Source organism: Octopus bimaculoides, chromosome 15, assembly GCF_001194135.2.
Source record: "Octopus bimaculoides isolate UCB-OBI-ISO-001 chromosome 15, ASM119413v2, whole genome shotgun sequence".
Taxonomy (NCBI): domain Eukaryota; kingdom Metazoa; phylum Mollusca; class Cephalopoda; order Octopoda; family Octopodidae; genus Octopus; species Octopus bimaculoides.
Window position 1 is genome coordinate 45,641,326 of NC_068995.1, and position 6,320 is coordinate 45,647,645.

Consider the following 6,320-nt stretch of genomic DNA (forward strand, 5'->3'; position numbering starts at 1 on the left):
TGTGTGTGTGTGTGTGTGTGTGTGTGTATGTACATATGACAAGTTTCTTTCAGTTTCCAGCTACCAAATCCACTCACAAGACTTTGGACAGCCCAGAGCTGTAGTAGAAGACATTTGCCCAGTGTGCCATGCAATGGGCTGAACCCAGAACCATGTGATTGGGAAGTTGTTATCTTAAATAAAATTTTATTTAAAATCCTAACAATAAAAGATATTCTCCCATTAGACTGTCCTTGTTGTAGAGTCCTTGTTGTAGAGTGTATTCTGACCACAATCTTTTCTGTTTAGTGGAAAAGAGCCCATGCTGGAATACTTACCCTGTCTACCATGTCCACTCACAAAGCTTTAGTCTACCCAGAGCCATAGAAGACACTAGCTCAATATTTCATGCGATGGGACTGAACCCAGGACCATGTGGTTGGGAAGCAAACTTCTTACCACACAGCTACAAAAGTAAGAGTATGGTAGACTGCATGTTAGCCACAACAATAATAATGGAATTCAGAATGTAAATAAGCAAAAAAGCAAAGCTGAATGTGTATCCCCTGTGTTTATAGTATTGGATTATTGAAGGATATATTAGTATGTTTGAGGTAAATAGTCAACCACATCAAATGAGTACCTGGAACTAAATTATTCTGAGCTAGAATTCCATGTACTAACATTAAAAATGTGGGGTGGGGGTCTTGAAAAAAGTGTGAGTTAAAGAAAGAGGTGATTGTTAAAAAAAATGTCTGAGAAACACTGGTCTGGATGGTATTTATCAGTGGGCCGATCCATAAATCTTTGAAAATAGGCAACACCATGAGCAATACCAAACAGATGTGAACGGAATTACCAAAGTCCTCCGTGAACCTTAAAAACCAATATAAAGATATTCTATGGGTTTGATTATCAGATACCAAGTTATTTTTCGGTCTAGGGTAGAAATGACACAGCATGTGGCTGGGTTGTTTATAATTTATCAATCCTTGGCTTTGGGTAGGCATCATGTGAAGTATACAGATTAACAGTTTAGCTGTAATCCATTACCGATTACCTTTAACTACAGTGTGGGTGCCATGTAAAAAGCACCCAGTGTACTCTCTAAAGTTTTTGACATAAGGAAGGGCATTCAGCTGTAGAGACTATGCCAAAACAGATGATGGAGCCTGGTGCTGTTCCTGACCTTACCATCCAACCCATGGCAGCATAGAAAATGGACATTAAATGATGGTGATGATGATGCACCAGTGAATGCCACGAGGAGGATTTATTTTGAATTCTTACAAAGAAATTATTTCTGTCTACAGAACCTTTGACTTTATGTATCAGAAACTTTGGCATTGAAGCTAATGAATTCAGTAGCAGAAAGGCAGAATTTATGAACGTTGCAGTTCTTCATTTGAACAATTGGAATTCAGCAAAGATGTGCCAAGTTATGAAATCCCAACTGATATTAACAGATTCTTCTTCACAGTTGGTGAACCATTCACTATATTTGTTCCTGAAGCAGTTGTCAAACCACAACCTTCATCATCAGAATCTAGAATATCATTCAAGGCTTGAGGGACGGATCCTTCATTCTGTTCACAATCATCAATATTTGTGTCATTTATTTAATCTGTATTAGTTGGTGTATCCTTGTTAAACATAAATATAGCTTTTTATGGTTCATCATTTCTTCTGTGTCAATACCAAACTGCTGTTGCTCAATGTTATTGGCTTCGTATTTGTTTGCCAATCGAAACAGATGGACAAAGAAATCTTCCAATATAAAGGAATGCCAGATAATTCAAAAGCACGAAACTCAAAGACTCAAATATGCATTAAGAGAACTTGGTGAATATGCTTGAAACTGTCCTATGCAAGTCATTATCATAAAATTCACAGACATTATCAGATACCAATGTTTGTGAAACACCATTTCCAGAAAAGACAGTTCTTTATAATTACTTTACTGTTTCTACTTCTTATCCCTTCCACTGCATGTTACCATTTCAACAGTAAGTAGATTAGATGTCCAGATCTTGTCTTTTGTCTGACCATTTGAGTAGCAGATAAATTGGTGTTTATTAACTCACTCATTTGTATTAAAATTAGCCAAAATCAGGAACTTTGGTAATCTCAATATAACTGTCTGCTATTGGATACAAGTACTGCTGCATCCTCCAACATGCAGAAATACTTTGTTTTGGCAGTAACATTTTCTGACCGTTTCTCATGAACTCTTATTCACATTGTCCTTGTACCTAACAGCTGTCATTCACAGTTTCCTATCTCTTTAATGAGAATATCTCTTTAGCTGACCTCTCATAATACATTTTAGCCTAACCATAACTTGCTGCTGTTGTCTGTGCCCTCATATAAACCAGTTCAACTGGAGATTACTGGCAAAGCAGTTGTGGTTCTTCTACTAAACTACAGGAAAAGGTATATGTTCCAACCAAGATATTTAGTCTAACGAGTCAAGATTTGGCCCATCTGCTTTAATTAGCAGTGATTTCAAAATTACAATAGCTTTCTCTGTCATACAGTTAGATTGTGGGTTTGTGGAGCTGGGAGTTCTGGACTCAAAATGCCAGAATTCAAGAATTCTTCAACCAAATAACTCCAAAATTATACTCTTATTATCTGTCATCCATTTCTCATAAATTTACGTTCATATTGGTTTTAAACTTTGGGATCTTTTTGTGTCTGGTAGTTTATTATATTCACTAAATCCATTGTTGAAGTCAGCAGCCAGGAGTTATTGTACTACAATAAATCTATCCCAAATAGTTGACCTTGTTAACTGATAGTAATTCAATTGTCTTTCTTTTTCCCCTTTCTCCTTCCGTAGGAGGCTTGCCACTGTTTAAGATTTCCGCAAACAATGATGCATCCATTTTGTCTGTGGATAATTATATTGTTTGGTTTTTCTTTTTTTTTTTATATATATATATTTTTTTGTTGAAGTACTTCTTGTAGACTTCCATACTTTCTGAAAACAGTCTGTGTTGCTACATTTATAGCAAGACCAAACCAAACCAAATCGCAAATTTATAACTGACATCAAACAACTTTATATAGTTATGGCTCTCTGCCAGTTTTGTTTAAAATGTTTGTGAGTGCCGACATAGGGAACAATATGTGGAGTGTTTGCCAGTACTTAAGTCTCACCTGACTTCCGCAACTCTTCAGACAATGGCAACATTTTAAGCAGGTCAAGAGGATTGGTTTACTCCAGTTTATATAGATTGATGTCATCTCGATCAGCAACCAGTGGATGCAAAACCAATCTGTCATCCAAATAGCAGAACTCCTAAATACATACTTGTTTTGTCAGTTCCATTAGATCATTGTCATCATTTAAAGTCCGTTTTCCAAGCTGGTGTGGGTTGGACAGTTTGACAGGTGCCGGCAAGATCAGAGGCCTCACCAGGTTCCATAGTTTGTTTTTGGTTTGGTTTCTATGGCAGGATTCTCTTCCTCATACCAACCACTTTACTGAATGCACTGGATATTTCTTGCATCACCATCACCAGTGCTTAAATATTTCTAACATTTTTTTGGTGGTGAAGAGTTTAATTCTAGGTACACCGTCCACCTATAGGTTTTAACTATGGACTTTCACCAATGTTTGTTATTTCTTTATTGCCCACAAGGGGCTACACACAGAGGGGACAAACGAGGACAGACAAACGGATTAAGTCGATTATATCGACCCGAGTGCGTAACTGGTACTTATTTAATCGACTCCGAAAGGATGAAAGGCAAAGTCGACCTCGGCGGAATTTGAACTCAGAACGTAGCGGCAGACGAAATACCGCTAAGCATTTCGCCCGGCGTGCTAACGTTTCTGCCAGCTCACCGCCTTTCACCAATGTTTGTAATTGATAAACATAGCTATACATCATTCACCTGAGTAGTAGTAGTAATGAAGTTTTGACTTCTTCAAGGGATTCTTTCTTTTCAGCAGGACCCCAGAAACTGTAAAAACTCCTTTGATCAGACACCACTCATCAGGTACGTTAAAAGCAAATATAACCTTAAGATCTCAGAATTAATATTCAGCCATTTGATAAAAAGTTTTAAGACAATAAACTCACTCAGTTACTTATTAGAAACAACTCCCTATCAACTATTCTACTAGCCAACAAAATAGGAACGGCAAAGCCCCACAAAGTACGTAACATACTTTTATATGGTTAATATTCCAGTCATCTGACCCCATGTTTACAACTCGGTATTGCCATTCACAAACATTATCCAGCAACATACTTAGAAGTGTTCTCTAAAATGATGACAGCAAACAAATGGAGCAGAAGAACACAATTACTGAGTCAGGGCTGAGATTATGGGATGCAGTTTTGGTGTATGTTCTCAAGACATTAAACAAATTTTAGAATCTTCTAGTATAATAATACTCTTGTGTATTTCTCTGTCGCAACGTATGAACGAGAAAGGAAGGGATGATGGCAAACTTGGTTGTAGGGTGGTGAACATTCAATGCTGAAAAGAAAAATCAAACAGCGTTTCAACTCTATGTAAGTGTATGTGTGTGCATGTACAAAGGAATTATGTGAATGTATGTGTGAACCAGCGTTCTTTCAGTAACAAACGATGAACGATGTCACATCACAAGAGACAACCACTAGATAACATTGACAAGTGTATTAATTTGATTTACCATCCATATTTATATATAAAATACTACAATTAGACGTCATTTTTGACAGTACAGGCCCAGCTAGTAACCATTATATTTTCTGTGGACAGGCACTGTTTCTCACTAGGCTACTATTGTCCATATTTTCAAATCTGCTGTACCTTTTGGATATCGTACAACTTTTGGCCTATTATTAAGATGAACATAATTCTCGATATAACATTTTAATCAATTTGAAACGATGTATAATTTGTCGGCAGCCTTAAGATTCTGCGGTACCAAAAGATGTAAGGGAGATGACTGCTTCTATTCCTTCACGTGTGACTTGGGTACATTTTAAGATTATTTTCATTGGTAAATTCATCTTTGGCTCATTAAAACCCTAACACATCGTTTGTACCAACAATAACTTGAATAAATTTATAAAGATTGCACCTGCCTCCCAACAGTTTAGTAAACTGCATGTGGTCTTTTGCCAATTTGATTAAATAATAGACCAATTTTGCTGTAGCATTCTATGTTTAAGGGATATTGGTATATCATGGACCAGATCATGTCTTTAACAAGGAATTGAGTAAATGTGAAGCGCAATAAAACAGTTGAGTTTTTAAAGAAATCTACTCCATTTTGTTTCATCAGATCTCCAAGTAGCAACCAAAACATAAACTTGCCATGGTGAATTAATTACCTGGGCTGATGCATACTTCTCTTAAAGGTTTTGAAATTTCAGGGTCTGTAAATTCTACACCTTCTTCCCTGTACTGATGAGGTTTATCAAAACAGATTTGCTGCTGGAAATGGGAATTTGGAAAAGTTTGGCAGATTTCCTGGTCATTTGCTGTATAAAAGACCCGTTTGTAACCTCAGTATGAAATAATTTTTTCTCCATTGGTTTCTTCAAGTGCATTCAACATATCTCATCTCCAAAGATTTGGCTGCTCTTTCTAGCATGCCCTACTACCACATAACAGCTTTTTGCAATAAAGGACCCAAAATACCTGTTATGTGGTAGCATGGCGTGCAAGAAATAGCAGCTAAATCTTTCTTTTTCTGGGGAAAGGAGCCATTTACATGTGATGACCCAGAGGGTCACGGGTAGTCTAGTATAATTCTAAACTTAAATATTTTAACATTAAATTCTTTTTTTATAAGGTTAGAAAAAAAACTAATCGACTACAAAGGAAAGAAAACAGCAAAATACAATGGAATATCAAATGTTTGTTTTGTCGTGATATGTCACGCTGTCACTAATGCTTGTGCTTACAAAGAATAAAATTCCCAACAGTCATTTTATTGTACTGTGCACCAATGTCCTTGTTCATCTCTATTGTCATGGTAACAAATTGTTTGAGGTCAGATGTATATTCTGTAGTCACTGGACATTCTTTTTTTAGATATTAACTGTGGATACTCTCTCTCTACCTCTCTCACTCTTCTCTCTCTCATATATATATATATATATATATAAACAAAATTAAGGGATCAGCAACAGGTTGCTTCACCACATACCGAAGTTCAGAAATAGCAGCTAAAAATGCTGAAGCTCCAACAGATAGCAGTTACCCGTAACTCACATAGGCAAAACAAGAAGAAAAAATAACGAACTAAACTAGCCATAGTTAATCATAAACATGTTTCTGGTTTAGAAGGAAAAACTCTTCATTACCTCATCAGTATGATATTCTTGTTG